The sequence below is a fragment of the Rhinolophus sinicus genome, chromosome 17, assembly GCF_057876585.1.
Source record: "Rhinolophus sinicus isolate RSI-liver-muscle chromosome 17, RSI-T2T, whole genome shotgun sequence".
NCBI classification, from domain to species: Eukaryota; Metazoa; Chordata; class Mammalia; order Chiroptera; family Rhinolophidae; genus Rhinolophus; species Rhinolophus sinicus.
This window is the reverse complement of record NC_142517.1, coordinates 195,978,933-195,995,019: the sequence shown is the minus strand read 5'-3', so window position 1 is coordinate 195,995,019 and position 16,087 is coordinate 195,978,933.

The following is a 16,087-nucleotide window of genomic DNA, read 5'->3' as shown; positions in this document are numbered from 1 at the left end:
CACTTGAGATGTCTTTTTCCTCAATGGCAGAATGACAGGGTTGTCTCCTGGTCTTTAGACATTCTGAGGGAAGGTCTTTCTAAAGTTTCTTTTTCTGGTTATGTTTCTGTTTCCTCAAATTTCCCTGGTCAGGAAATCCTTCCTGATAGCTGAGAGAAGGAACTTTCTTTTACTCCTTTCCCTGTGTTTGCTCTTTGGCTTATAGAGAAGGAATAGAACAACTAACATCTTATCCCTCCAACCGCTTATTGCTTTTCTCCATCTGTACTTATCACCGTTGATATATGTGCTGCAGAGGGAATGGTGATTCCAGTCACATGGAGAAAGCCTTGGATGTGTTTAATTTCCTGCCACACTTTGTGACAAAGAGCTAATTTCATGTCTTGTGATCAAATAACTGTAACTTTGCAAGAGCAAAATGTGTTGGAATAGGGATACTCGGGGTCCTTTGTGTGGCTTGGGACATTGCCAGGGCAGCTATGGGGTCTGAGTGTTTTTATTCTATTCCTGCTTTATTGCCCTGCCTAATTCTCCCATTTCAAAATGTCGTGGAGTAGGCTGGTGTCATTTGTTTTCATAAATTAACGTCGATTGCAATTTATGACCAGATGGGCCTGAAAAATAAGAGGCTTGTGTGTCTCTTGGAAGGTCTAAAGAAAAGCAGTGGGCATGCTCGGGTGAACTTTTGCACTTCAATGCTTCGTTCTGCAGGGAGAGTAAATACTTGTGAAAAATCCTGTTTTATAACAGCTAGTCACAAAGGACTCCTTATTAGGATTATTTTCCTTTTTTGACACTGTTTCTAATTCCTGTAGCAACTACAAAAAATGTAAATATTGCAATTTCTTACAGGGAAGCCCTCTATGTTTTGGGGAGCAACTTCACTCTACTTGAAAATCAGAGGTCTAAAATCTGAATTCCCCCTTAATCTCCACAGACAACTAATGTGGAGTGAGGGGTGGGGTGCATATTGGATTGTAGCACATAAAAGCTCTGACCCAATATGAATATCTCTTTTTGCTACTCCTTCACGGGTCAGTGAGAAGAACTGGGTCAGTGAGAGGCCCAGAGGAAAGAAAAAAAAAAAAAACCCACTAGAGAATTTGATGAGTCTATGATTCTAAGAAATAATGGCTTGTGGGAAGCTGGAATCCAAGGTCAGCTTGGAGGAGGTTGCTTGGCGGTTGTAAACATTCAGAGACCATGTGCAGCTCGATAGTACTTCCTACAAGGGCACATGCCTTGGTGTATATGAGGGACAGAACTAGAGACCCTTTTTCTTAGCCCTGTTGGCATGTAGCTATGTGTATGTCACATATTCTCAGTTAATTTCCTTTCCAGGTAAAACAAGATAGGACAAGCTCTAGGGTCCCTTCCATCTCTCATACCCTGTTAATGATAATCTTTGTTATATGAATTTATGTTGGGATCAGAGTGGTATTTTATTCTCCTAATCAAGTAGTTGGCATTTTAACTCCTCTTCATAGACTAAGATTATCTGATGATTTTTACCCATCCAGTGTCTTTGCTGTAGTTTTGTAGACACTTACAATTCGAAAAATCACTTTCATATATAAAAACTTCTGAGGTAGATAATATAGGAGCTATGATCTGTCCCATACATCATAACTGGACTGGTATTTAACCGCAGGCTCTTGGAGATGTCACTACTCTATCATTCAATCAAATTGCCCACATATGTTTTGAGCACATAGTAAAAAGAATTGCACCAGTGGACAGGACAGGTGCAGTCCATACATATCTTCAGGTTGCTCATATCTTGTAGACCAGAACAACACTTAATTATAATAAAGTGTGGTACATGAGATGGAAGGGGTTGGGGACATCCAAAAGGAGGATTCATCTCAGAGCAGAGGTCAGTAAAGATCTTTCTGAAAAAGTAACATTTAATTCTTCTCAAGAGTGGAGTTGATTTAGTCAGGCCAACAGGGAGTTAGGGAAGAATGTTCCAGGTAGCAGGAATAACATGTCCTTTGGATTAAGACAGGATTTCCCGAATACCACATGTATAGGTTGGAGGAAGGTATATAAGGAGAAGGAAAAGAGGGGCCCAAGATAAACAATGGGCAACTATTAGACTATTTTCCACTGTGTTTACTTATAAAATAACCTTTGAGATTGATATTCTATCTGAATAATTGTAGCTGCTCACATCAAAAGTGGTAAATTTGGTCAATTTAATAAAATATCAAGTGAGTGTATACCTGGGCAGTCCATGAAACTCTGAATGCCCATGATATCCATCACCGCCTTCTATAGAAAGAGTCTGCAACAGATATTCCCTTCCCTAGAGGTCAACAGGGTTTATACCATGTGACCACCAGCATACTAGAGACATCTGATTGGACCAGAGATAGAAGTCTGAGCCAATAGCAGTCACAAGAGGAGTGGCCCAGCAGAAACACTGACGTCATAGAAGTGTGACAGATTGAATAATGACTAAAGAACCGTCAGTGTGTTTGAAGGTAAAACAGAAAGACAAGGAGACCAAGAGACACCATTGCTTCAGAAATCAATAGAAGCCATGAGTAAGAAGCAACCCTGAGGAGCGTGCAGGAGAGTCAGAAAAAACTAAGGACAGGTAGCAGCCATGCAGGGCTGGGTGGGAAATGAAAGCAGAAGCGGTAATAGAAAGAAGCAGAATTGTGGAAACAGGAGAATGGCTGAGAAGTCATGGATTCCAAATGAGAAAGCTGAAGAACGCCCGTGGTTTGGGGTGGATTTATGTACTGCTGCTGGGAGTGTTGCCAGGAGCAGCCTTTCTGGAGAGCAAACTGACACAACGTAGTCAAATTTAAATGAAACCTACGTGTATTTCCCAAGGGTATCTCAACAGGCCCATAAGGGGATGTGTCTGAAGCTGTTCATGATGGCGTCATTTGTAGTGACAGTAAGTTGGCGGCAATCTGGGAATCCATCAGTGGAGATTAGATAGGCAACCTAGGGCAGGTATACAATGTCATGGAGAACTAAGCAACCATGAGAATAAATAGCCTGGATGAACATTTAATAATGTGGATGAACTTATAAACAGGGATGGGTGAAAAAAGTAAGAAACAAAAAGAGATATATAGCAAAGTACTATGAAAAAAAATAATAGGTGCATTCAAAAATATATATTTTACAAGAACACATACAAAAGATATACATTCAACACAAATGGGAGTGGTTGCCTAAGGGGTGGGGGCAGAGAAGAACAGGATGAAGGAATGGGAATAAAAGTAAATAAATTTGACACAAGCTAGAGGATAGAATAGCTATGGACTGAGGGGTACAAATACCAACCCTCTGCAACTGACAAAAAAAAAAAAAAAAGGAAATATGAAAAGGAGAAAAGATGAGGGTCACGGAATAAAGGATTCTTACTTTGGAGACAAGCAGTCCTCGTTTGGTCATATGACAAGTTATGGCTGCAATAGTCTGAAAGGTGAAGAATGATTTTCCAGATTTCTGAGGCCTGGCCATGGAGCTGTGGAGTTTCCTGGACTTCTTTTATTCCACATTTCTTTATAATACCCCGATCCTCCAAGGTCATCGGAGCGTCTCCATTCTTTGAAACTTTAAGGCACCTAACAGAAAGTTGTAAAATGGGATATAAATGACAAATCAACTCAACAAACAATTATGATGTACCAGGCCCTATTCTGGGGCTTTCCTATGTAAAATAGCATTTAATCTGAACTGCAATTGTGTGTGTAGATACAACTATTATTTTTTGTACACATACAAGGGGATTGAAGCACAGAGAGGCTAAGTTATATACCCAAGGTCACACAGCCAGAAAGTAGTAAGCTGGGATTTAAAGCCAGGCAATTTAGTTCCAGAGTCTGTGCTTGTAACCAGAAACCTGTATTAAAAGATGCTCTTGAGTAAATTTCGTTTGAATGGCTAGCTTTTTATCCAGAGTCAGGCTTGAGTAACTTTTTAAAATTCTTGGAATGTGTTTTGCTCAGTAAGCCCAGTAGAAGCAGTTAATAACACTTATACTGACTGTGAAGTACTCAGATTTGGAAAAAGGACTTGCCATCTCTGTGACATGCCATATTCATTTCCAAACCGTGATCTTCCTTTCCCATTAATGAGAGTTTTCATACCAAAGACACTGGATCTGGCATCAGTGATTCCTTCTCTCTCAGGCATGTGATCTTGAGTGACTCATCAGGCTTTCCTAGCCTCAGTTTCCTTATTTGAAAAACGGAGGCTAATAGCAGCTCTCATGTCTGTCATTATGGAGCTCAAATGAAATAATATATAGTCAAGAACTTTGCACATTACACAGCCTGTGTTTGGTGTCTGGGACACACCATTTAAGGTTGTTCTTCAAGCTCTGCTCCTCCCACCCTGTACCTTTCATTGCATCTTAGTACCAGCCAGGAGAGCCTTGGCATCCTGTTGCCATGGGTAACTTGCATGCACTTCAACCTAGAAGCCAGGTTTGGTCACCATGGTGTTCACGATGCTGCTGTGCCCGGTCACAAACATGGTGATTGAGTTTGGCTTCATTGTTGTCTGTTTTCTCACCCTGCATGGGGGAACTTGGCCCTTCTGGGTCTGTTTTCAATTTTCTCGGCAATTGGAACATTATGGAACTGTATTTTCCCACTCTTAGTCACTCGGCTTTGCCATATTTCTGCTTGTTGAAAATTCTCTCCATCCCAAATAACAAATTTTTTTGACCAGTCCATCCCTGAGCCTCCTCCCCACGCTGAAATCTGATTTGTCCATCTTTGGAAGTCCTTCAAAAGTGGATTTGTCCCTTTCCTGTGAAGTGTCCAATCATAACTTTTGTTCTGTTTATAAACGTGCTTGTCTTTCATGGGCTGTGTTTAGAGTGGTAGCTCTTCAGTGAGTCATTGCATGTTTTATCTTTGTGCCTTCCCAGCCTTTAGCCTCATGTCTGTCATGTCAGGGGCACATAAAAGATACCTGGGGAATTGGAAGAATCAACATAGTTAAAATGGCCACATCACCCAAAGCAATATAAAGGTTTAATGCAATCCCCATCAAAATCCCAATGGCATTTTTTAAAGAAACAGAACAACAAAAAAATCATCAAATTTGTATAGAACCACAAAAGACACCGAATAGCCAAGCAATCCTGAGAGAAAAGAACAAAGCTGGAGGTATCACACTGCATGACTTTAAATTACACTATAAAGCAACAATAATCAAAACAGCATGGTTTTAAAAAACAGACGCACAGACCAATGGAACAGAAGTGAGAGCCCAGAAGTAAACCTACATATATATGGGCAGATAATTTTTGACAAAGGAGCAGAAAACATACAATGGAGACAAGAAAGCCTCTTCAATAAATGGTGCTGGGGAAATGGAAAGCCACATGCAAAAGAATAAAACTGGATTGCTATTGGTTATCATACATAAAAATTAACTCAAAATGGATCAAAGACCTAGATTAAGACCTGAAACAATAAAATACATAGAAAAAGATAGGTATTAAACTTATGGACCTTGGTCTTAAGAGAGAATTTTGTGAAGTTAATGTCAAAGGCAAGGGAAGTAAAAGCAAAAATAAATGAATGGGACTATATCAAACTAAAAAGCTTCTGCATAGCAAAAGAAACCATCAACAAAACAAAGATGCCACCAACCAAATGGGAGAAGATAATTTCAAACAACACCTCCAATCAGGGACTAATTTCCAAAATATATAAAGAACTCATAAAACGCAACAGCAAAAAACCCCAACCAATCCAATGAAAAAATGGGCAGAGGACCTGAACAGACACTTCTCCCAAGAAGACATACAAATGGCCAACAGATGTAAGATAAGATGTTCAACTTCACAAGCTATTAGGGAAACGCAAATCCAAACCACAGTGAGGTGCCACCTCACAGCTGTTAGAATGGCTATCATCAACAAGACAAAAAGTAACAAGTGTTGGAGAGGCTGTGGAGAAAAAGGAACCCTCATACAATGTTGGTGGGACTATAAACTGGTACAGCCGTTATGGAAAACAATATGGAGGTTCCGCAAAAAACTAAGACTAGAATTACCTTTAGACCCAGCAATCTCTCTTCTGCGTATCTACCAAAAAATCTGAAAACACTTATTCATAAAGATATATATATACCCCTATGTTCATTGCAGTATTATTCACAGTGGCCAAGACATGCAAACAACTGAAGAGTCCTTTGATAGATGATTGGATGAAGAAGATGTGGTGCATACATACAGTGGACTATTACTTGGCCCTAAGACAAGATGAAATACTGCCATTTGTGACAACATGGATGGATCTTGAGAATACCATGCTAAGCAACATAAGTCAGACAGAAAAAGGCGAGAACCGTATGATTTCACTCATATGTGGAATATAAAACTGAAAGCAACAAACGAACAAAACAAACAAGAACTCAGGCACAGACAACAGTATAGTGGTTACCAGAGAGAAAGGGGGGTGGGGTAGAGAGCGGGGGGGATAGAAAAGGGTAAAGGGGGTCAAATATATGGTGATAGAAGGAGAACTGACTGGGTAGTGAACACACAATGCAATATACAGGTGGTGTATTATAGAATGGTACACTCGAAACCTATTTAACTTTATTAACCAATGTCACCCCAATAAATTTAATAAAATTAAAAAAAAAAAGAAAGATGCCTGGTGAAGCAAGGGTCATAGTGCCCACTCCAGCCTACGCCTGCAAGACCAATCGCATCCTCCAGGCTGCCCACCCATCCTTCAGGTTACCCAGACTACGTGAAGTAGGGAGCCATGGAGGAGCTGAACGTCCTACTGGTGTAAAGAAAGCCCCGGGGGACCACAAGCAGCAGTTGACATCAGCTTTCAAGCTGTCCATTGTTTTTTTTCTAGAACGGTCATGAACTTAGCACTGTTTTACTTCACTAGTTCTAAGACACGAAGCTTTCAGTTACTCCAGTTCATTATTTATGAATCCCATTCAGGAAACATTTATGAAGTGCCAAGTTGTGTCTGACTGAAGACCTGGGACTAAGAAGACTAAAACATGACTCTTGCCCATAAGAGGCCATGGTCTGATGGTAAACATAAATGGAAGGAAAAAATTATAGCACAATAGCAAAAAGACACGTGACAATAAGGTTGTGAGCTAATGGGAGGGAGTGGACTCAGATTTCCTCAATTCAAATCCAAGTTCTAATGCTTTACTAAGTTGCAGGACCTTAGTCTCCAAGCCTCAATTTCCTCATCTGTAATAACATTTACCTTAGGAGGTTGATGTAAGGACTAAATGAGATAATGCATGAAAAGCACTTGGCATCCTGCATGACCCAAAGAAAGTACTACATAAATGTTAGCTGCAGCCATTGTTCTCTATGTTTCAGTTCTTCTCATGTGTAAAATGAGGGTGGTAATTGCACCCAACTCATAGGATTACCATGAGAATCAAATTATGTAATGCACTGAAGGTGCTTGGCACAGCTCCCAAAAGAGTAAGCACTCAAGAATTGTTAGCTATGATTCTTGTTTTGTATAATGTAAAAAAGAAAACATAAAAAGTTTAGAGGTGTGATGTGCTAATGTCTACAACTTACTTTGAAGTACATCAAAAATAAAATGCAAGGCCGGCTCGGTGGCTCAGGTGGTTAGAGCTCCATGTGCCTAACTCCGAAGGCTGCCGGTTCGATTCCCACATGGGCCAGTGGGCTCTCAACCACAAGGTTGCCAGTTCAATTCCTCAAGTCCCACAAGGGATGGTAGGCCCCACCCCTGCAACTAAGATTGAACACGGCACCTTAAGCTGAGTTGCCGCTGAGCTCCCAGATGGCTCAGTTTGTTGGAGCCCGTCCTCTCAACCACAAGGTTGCCGGTTCGACTCCCGCAAGAGATGGTGGGCAGAGCCCCCTGCAACTAGCAATGGCAACTGGACATGGAGCTGAGCTGCACCCTCCACAACTAAGACTGAAAGGACAACAACTTGAAGCTGAACAGCACCCTCCACAACTAAGATTGAAAGGACAACAACTTGACTTGGAAAAAAGGCCTGGAAGTACACACTATCCCCCAATAAAATCCTGTTCCCCTCCCCCAATAAAAATAAATAAATAAAATGCACCGGAGAATAAAGGTATGAAGAGATGGATAGATACAATGAAACAAAATCTTAATAAGCAAAATCTTAGTTGTAGACTTCAGATGCTGGGTACATACAGGAGTGTTCACTGTATCATTCTTTCAACTTTTCTGTTTGTTTGAAAATTTTCACGACAAAATGTTGAGAGAAAAAAGGAGTGAGTGAACATTTGGATGATCTCTGAAGTAGAATTTGAGCAAGAAAATGGTATGGAAGGAACTAAAGACCTGAAATGACCTGCTCTTTGCTGCCCTTCTCTGTCTTCTCCCCCGCCCCCCTTCTTTGCCTTTTAAGAGAACAGCAAGTGACAAGGTTCAAAAACATGAGGGAGAAGGTATCATTTGGGGATGGTGAGTTAGTGCTTCTAAGCTGAGGTGAGGGTGCTTGAAAGAGGGGCAGAGGTTGTAGTGGCTCAGAGCACAGAAACGTCCTGGGCTCAAATCCCACCTCTGCACTTACTAGCCTAGTAAACTGGAACAAGCTGCTTAAGTTATTTGTGCTTTGATTCCTTATGGAGATAACATTATCTACCTTTTAAGACTGTTTTCAGTATTAGATGAGTTAATATAATTATCGCCATCAGCATCATCGCCATGTTAGAAAAGCCTGTCGTCTCAGAAGTCTCCAAGGCTTGGTGTCTTCACCATGGCTCCACCTCACCTCTTGATGAATGAGAGGCTTCTGGAAAGTCTCAGTTTGGAGGAAGGAGGAAAGGATAGGAGGAAGGGTCACAATGGATGAAGTTAGGGAAAGAACTGAATGGGAGTCTGGGGTCCAAGAAAGAGAGCAAGACAGATACTCAGGCACCGGGTAGATGAGCACAACAGGTTCGGGCTGATTGCTTGTTCTGTCATGCACGTGGCTTTTAATGATATATTTTAAATGCCGGTGAAATTATAATCCTGTTGGAGTTCTTTTGGAGGCTTGTTCGTCAACCTGGGCAGTGCGTGTGGCTGGCAGGTAGCATCATCCCCTGACTCTTGCCTCCATATGACTCAGCACAAATCAGACAGTTTAATAGCTTCTAATTCCAAGTTTGAACGTGCCCCCAAATGAAAGCCTCTCTCCTTCTCTCCACTCTCTCCCCCACCACCTTCACAACCCACTCCCCACTTCCAATTTATCAGCTAGTAAAATTTGAGTTGAACTTGGAGCCAAATTTTCATTTAGTCTTGGCAGAGGATCAACTTCTTCCAAGAAAAGAAAAAAGGGGGTAGGGCAAGAGGGTGGAGGGGAAGGTTTAAAAAGAAGCCCCGTCAAACAAAAAGGGTTCATGGAAACAGCCCCTCTGTTTTAACCCAGTGAAGAGAGAGCAGTGCTTTTCGATGCATTAAGTGTGGGTGAATTTGAAACAGTTTGAAATGCTCTGAACATGCAGCGAGGGTGCTGGACGAACAAAGCACGTATCAGCTCCTGGTTTGGGAAGGTCATGGGGTTTGGGAAGGTCGTGGGGTCTCCAGTCATTAGTTGGTGACTTCCGAGCTGGGGAGAGGGTTTGGAGGTGACCATGGCGTCCACACTCATTTTCTTGATTGTGTGGCCACTGGCCAGGTGATGTCTCTGCACTTGTGGATGGCAGAAGACCTGTTAGTCTAAGACTCGTCCTGGTGGATCTGCCAACCCCCTGAAGAGCAAGGGACATTTCCAGCAGTGTGCAGTATCCCAAATTACAGAAAAAGATGTAGCAAGAGCTCAGCCCCACTCACAACGGAAAGATGCAAACCAAATCATCAGACTGGAAAAAAACTAAGTTTGATAATAACCATCAGCTTGGGAAACATTACTTTAAAGTTCAATAACATTCACCAACAGAAATGTTATGGGGAAATGGCCACTGTCTTACACTGTGGGTCTTAATGTGAATGCTATTACCTTTCTGGAAGGAAATTTGACCGTGTCGTTCTCTACCTCCTTCCACCCCCCACCTACGTTAATTCGCTCAGTCCCCTTTAGCTCACACACCAACCTCCTCATATGTTTAATGTGTATCATTTGGATACATTCTTGCAAAATGTGAAATGTGGTTTTGTGTGGATGTATTTTTAATTTACAAAAATGACATGATGGTACATGTTACTTTTTTTCACTCAGTGCTAGATTTGCTGTAGTATTACTATGGATACTTGAAACTGTTGCTTCTAACGGCTGTACAGAATCCCATGGTGAATTCCACAATTCCCCCAGTGATGGACTCACAATTCCCTCCAACTCCTCACCTCTGCCAAAAATAAAAATAAAAATAAAAAAGGCGCAATGGGCATTCTTGTGTATGTCCCAATATGGACAGGTATGAGAATTTCTTTGATACATCTCCATATCCTGTCTCTCTCTCTCTCTCTCTCTCTCTCTCTCTCTCTCTCTCTCTCTCTCTCTCTCTCTCTCCCCCTCTCTCTCTCTCTCCTCTCTCTCTTTCTATCTCTATCTATCTCTCATCTGTCTCTACCTCTGTATGTCTGCACCTACATCTATATCTGTATCATGGTAGAATTATTAAGTTATCGTGTATGAGAGTTTTTGATTAAACAGTGTAGCAATTTGACAATATCACCTCAAACTAAAAATTGTACATACTCTTTGACTTGGCACTGCTAAAAGTGGACCCTATAGATATAATTCCATGTTTACCAAGATAAGCATATAAGGATATTCACAGAAACACCATTTATATTAGCAGAACCTGGCAAGTGCTGGTGTGTTGTGGGAATGTACATTTAGGGGTGTCCTTTACTCTGTAGAGAGGGAGAGAGCACAGTCTCTGAAGATCCAATTCATGTGTTGAATCCTGGTGTCAGTACCTACTGGCAGTATATCTTTCAGAGGTACTTACTTGGCTTTTGCCTCAGTTTTCTCAAGGGTATAGTGGGGACAATGGCACATATTTGTGTTGGTCAGAGTCCCAGCAGGAAATGAGCTGGACACGCATACCGAGGAGTTTAAAGAGAGCTTAATAGAAGGGACAATTTACAATGGTGCGGAGAGGGTAAAGAAGCCATAAGGGAAAATGCAGGGCTGACAAAAGTGGGAGCCATTGGCACCCTTTAAATTAGTAAGAAGAGGAAGTAGTCTCTGAATTGCAAAAAGAGAGCCACGTGGAGAGGGCCACCTGACAGGGCCACCTGACAGGAGCTGTGGCCTGAGCTACAAGGCGGGAACAACTCCAGGGGACCATCAGGAGAGACCAAATATTAGCGAACCTGACCTCTCTAGAAAGCTGACCTCTCGCTTCTCTCTTTTGGTGCCACCCAGGCTGAACCCACTGGAAGCCAGAGGCAAAGCAGCCGTTGAGGCACTTCCTACAGATAATCTCCCGATGCAAAGATCAGCGTGCAGAGTGGGATGCGGAGGGAGGGGAAAATGGAAACATCCAGCAAAATGCTTTACGTAGTTGTGGGGAGAATTAACTAAATAAATACATAGAAAGTGCTTAGAACAGTGAGTGGCACATAATAAATGCGTAATAAATGTGTGTCATTTACACTATTTTATTAATGTTAGTACTGATTCCCCCATTAAACCCATCAAAGCCAACCCAATCAGCTCAAGTGTGCTGCAGTGAGGTTAGGTTTCCAAGATAATATACTGATGGAAAAGGAAGATGTGGCTTAGTGCAAGTATGAACCCCCTTTGTGTAAAAGAGATTTAAAAAATTGCTTAATGACCATTTGTTGTCTTTGTGGAGAGGGTCTAGGATTCTGTGGGGTAGGAGAGAGGCTTTCACTTTTCATTTTCTACCTTCTATTACCACGCGTATGCTTTTTAACCGTACGCATGCATTGCTTTTATTTTTGAAAATGTCAAGTGTTATCTGGGTGGTGGCTTTCTTCTTTATGATTTTCTGACATTTTTAAAGTATTTGTAACTTTAAAAATAAAGTATGTCACTGAGAAGCATACTGTGCTAGAATATTCTAAGTACCAAAATTGACCTAAAATAATATTTTTGAGAACGTGAAGGCCTCTGGTATGCTTATTATTTATTAGTGAAAGGTCACCTTAGCCTCACATTCCCTCCCTTTGATAGTTCAGGAATCTCTGACTTGAATGAATGAAATTGTAACAGTCTTAAGCAGTAAAAAGGGGCCTTCATTCCACAAAGCAAGTTCTGGCTGAGTGGGGACACACACAAAACACACACTCACACACACACACACTAGTTGTTTCCCTGGGATTTTATGGATGCATATAAGTGGATTTTATGGATATGTGCAAGTGCATATATAATATATTTTTGAACATGGCCCAAGTCTACTACAAAGAGTAAGGAATCTGACATCACACTGCCTGGATTATAATTATGGCCCCACACTTACCACCTAGTAATTGTGCTAGTTACTCCTCTAAACTTTGGTTTTCTCACTTCTTGATGGCGATTGCTACCTATTTCACAGGAACTTTGGAAGATTAAATGAAATGCGCATGCCTGGCATTTTAGTAATTCACTCAATATAGGGTAGAAGTTATTTATTGTTAAAAATAACAGTCCAAATCAGCTTTGCCCAGTGAAGAATTTTGTTTTATTCCAACCCAGTCCTTCTAACTCATCTACCAGGAATTTCCCCTGTGTGGAAGGGGATTGAGTAGGTAGAAGGGTATCTTTAAACATGGAACCCTATAGAATGCCAAGCTCTCTATTCTCAACCATCCCCCTCACTAGCCTTCTCACTTAGGCCACCGAGGAACACAATATCCATGGAAATTCAGTGACCTGTCCAAGCTTACAAGACTGGGATTAGAAAACCACGTTTCCTGACTCCAGCAATATACCTTTCAAGTATTTATAACCCCATCCATGCATGGCCATCAGTGACTTTTTGTTAAGGTTGGTTGGGGAGGATGGTACCCACAGGGAATCCTCTGGGTAGAGGAGCCATAGAAGGTCATCTGACCCATTGCACTGCCTCGTGCTTCCTTTCCTATAACGGTATTCCCTCATGGGCCAGTGGCCAGGATAAGGGACAGTTTACAGCATGCAAATAAAGCAAATCTGAACAGGTCGTCACTGTAACCTAGGCATCACATTACTTGCTCCTTGCAAATAAGCTAATGTTTCTCCTTGTGGCAGAATCCTGGCTCTTCAACTCAGATGCTTTGTGGATTCTTTGAGATTGCAATTACTACTCCTTGTCACTCTTTTCAAGTCTTGCTGACCAAAATACTGGGTGATTGTAGTGTTCTCTGAGCTGGGCCCCAAGCCCCACCACCCTTAACGGAGTTCTGCTCTGATATGATCCCCAGTGGAAGAGAGGTGTCATCTGAACTAATGTCACCGTTATGATCATCATACAGAATTTGGCAGACCAGAAGCCCTGGGCATCAGCTCAAGCTAAGTGACTTAAAATAAAAAATCTTTGCCTTCTAGAGCCTGGCATGTGTTTGGTTCAGTTTTAAGGAATCTCTCATCATTAGAGGTGTCTGAAATGAAACAGTACATTTCTCATCTTTGAAAGTGTTTAACCAGAGACTGGCAGACCTCTTGACATAAATATTGTAGAGGAATCAAATTCCCTCATTCCAGGGCAAGGCCTTATCTTTTCCCTTAACCGTTTCCCATTAAATCACTCATTTCTTAGCCGCTAAAGAAGTGAATAAATAAAGAGAACTATATATAAAATAAAGGAAAATTTAATCAGATTTTCCATACTAAAAATTGTTTCTGTAAAGAAAAAACAATGTGGTGTACAGGATGAAATCTTAGACTTGGAGTTAGGACATCTGCCATGATCTATCAATTAGATGGGTAGCTTTTGTACTAGCTGATTCTGTTCTCTGGGTCCCTGTTTCCTCCCCTATCACATGAGAGGGTGGGGTCAGTGAATCTCTGAGTTTCCTTGTGTTAGCAACTTTGGTTGGAAGCTCATGATTGGTCAGAAAATAAAGTTCAAACATCTGTATATAGATGAACATATGGCAGACCCACGGTGAAAGAATCAAACCACAAAACTTTCCATGGTATACAAGTCATTATTCACTTATGTTCCTGGTTAAGAAAAGTGCATATTGAGGCATGAAGTAGAAGAGGTCTTAAAACATTCTGCATCAATACTGCTCAACTTGGTTATGGAGGCCTGTTCACCAAATGTGGCTCTGATGTCTTTGCAGCCTGTGCTTCAGGCCAGAATAAAGAGAGAGTCCATGTTTTAAATTCCCAGGAGCCCTGGCTTCTGCAGGCTAGGGAGATACTTCTGCTTCCATAAATGCTAGGGCTGCCATAGCAAAGTACCACAGACTGAGTGGTTTAAACAACAGAAATTTGTCTCATATTCTGTAGGCTAGATGTCTGAGATCAATGTGTCTGCAGGATTGGTTTCTTCTGAGGACTGTGAGAGAATATTCTTTTCTAAGTCTCTTGCCTTAGCGTATAGGTAGCCGTTTTCTTTCTATGTCTCTACCCTTGTTTTCCCTCTATATGTGTCTCTGTGTCCAAATTTCCCCCTTTCATAAGCACATCAGTCATATCAGTCACATAGGACCCACCCTAACGATTTTGTTTGACCTTGATTAATTCTATATAGACTCCATCTCCAAATAAGGTTACACACTGAGGTCCTGAAGGTTAGGACTTCAGCATGTGAATTTTAGGGGAGGGACACAATTCAACCCATAACGTCATCCTACCAATGCACCCACTCCACTGGACCTTCTGGGTCATGTCACAGTTGGCAGGATGGGTAACTAGTAGTGAGTAATGGAAGTGCCCACAGACTCCTTTAGACTCAGGCATGCCTTCTGGCTCCATTTCATCCCCAGGTCTTTAAACCAATATTTGTTTTTTATATTAATATTCTCTTGGATTTGATGAGTGGTGTGTATGTGCACACATGCATGCAAGTGTGTGTGTGTTTGTGTGTGTGTGTGAGAAAGAGAGAGAGAGAGAGAGATTAGCACACATTTCCTCCTCTCAAAGCTTCTGCTCAGCAGAGAAGTACAGCGATTACTGGTAGGCTGTATATGCGTCTCGTTTCTATAGAAACATTCAGCTTTGGGCTCCTGTCTCAGGATTTCCCTGGGAACAATGTTGATATGTGAACAGTAAAGTTGTGACTTCCCAGAGTAAAACAGTCGCCTCACATCCACACCAACAGAAAAACAGGCTTGGTGTAAATCAAGTCTGGTCTCAGTAATTCCCCCACCAGGCATTTATGTTGGGCTGGGTCCCAGGACCCTACCATGATAGCCGTCATCCCCATTCTGGGCTCAGATGACTTGCTTTGCAGTTGATTTCATCCTGGAGCTCCATCAGGAGGGTGGGAGGAGAGAGGGCCCCGAGGAAAAGTCTGCTGTCATGTGCTCCGAGTCCTCGAAGGCTGCGGCCCTTAGACTTGGTCACGCTTAAGATGGAGACAGCGCGTGATCAATGTACCACAGCCCAGAGACACCAGCAGACAGTGACTTCCAACCCTATGCTCCTGGTACATTTTTTATCTTCTTTGGGTTTAACTGCCAAGGTTAATCCATCATCTTGTTCATCCTATGACTGACCAAGTATGTAAACTGACTGGAAATAAGTATCATAAGCCTACATCCCCTAAAACAGTTTCAGCTTCATGTAGTGAAATTTTATGAAGCAGGAGAGGGTCATTTTGAAAAGGCAAGAACTCATGCAGGGAAGGCTAGCAGCCTGAGTCTGGTCTTCAGTGACTCAGTAGATGAAGATGAAACTTTAACACCTGGCTCGCACTTGAGAACCTATTCCAGTAGACCATCCCACTGTCCAACCTGACTCAACTGTAGAAAGCTGCCAATTGAACAATCCAAAGGCAGTCTCGAGCAACAAGCCCCAGTGTCAACTTCTCAGATCTCTCAGCCATGAAAACACTGGAACTTCCCCACTTTTCAGGGTTGAAGAGAGACTTCTTATCATAACGTAATGCAATTCTGATTAGGGAATGCTGGTGCATAACATGAGTTTTACCTATCATCTGGAAACAAGCAAACAGAATAAGCAAATGTGAGCTGGTCAAATAGGGTGGCAAGGAGATGGCCAAGAAAAC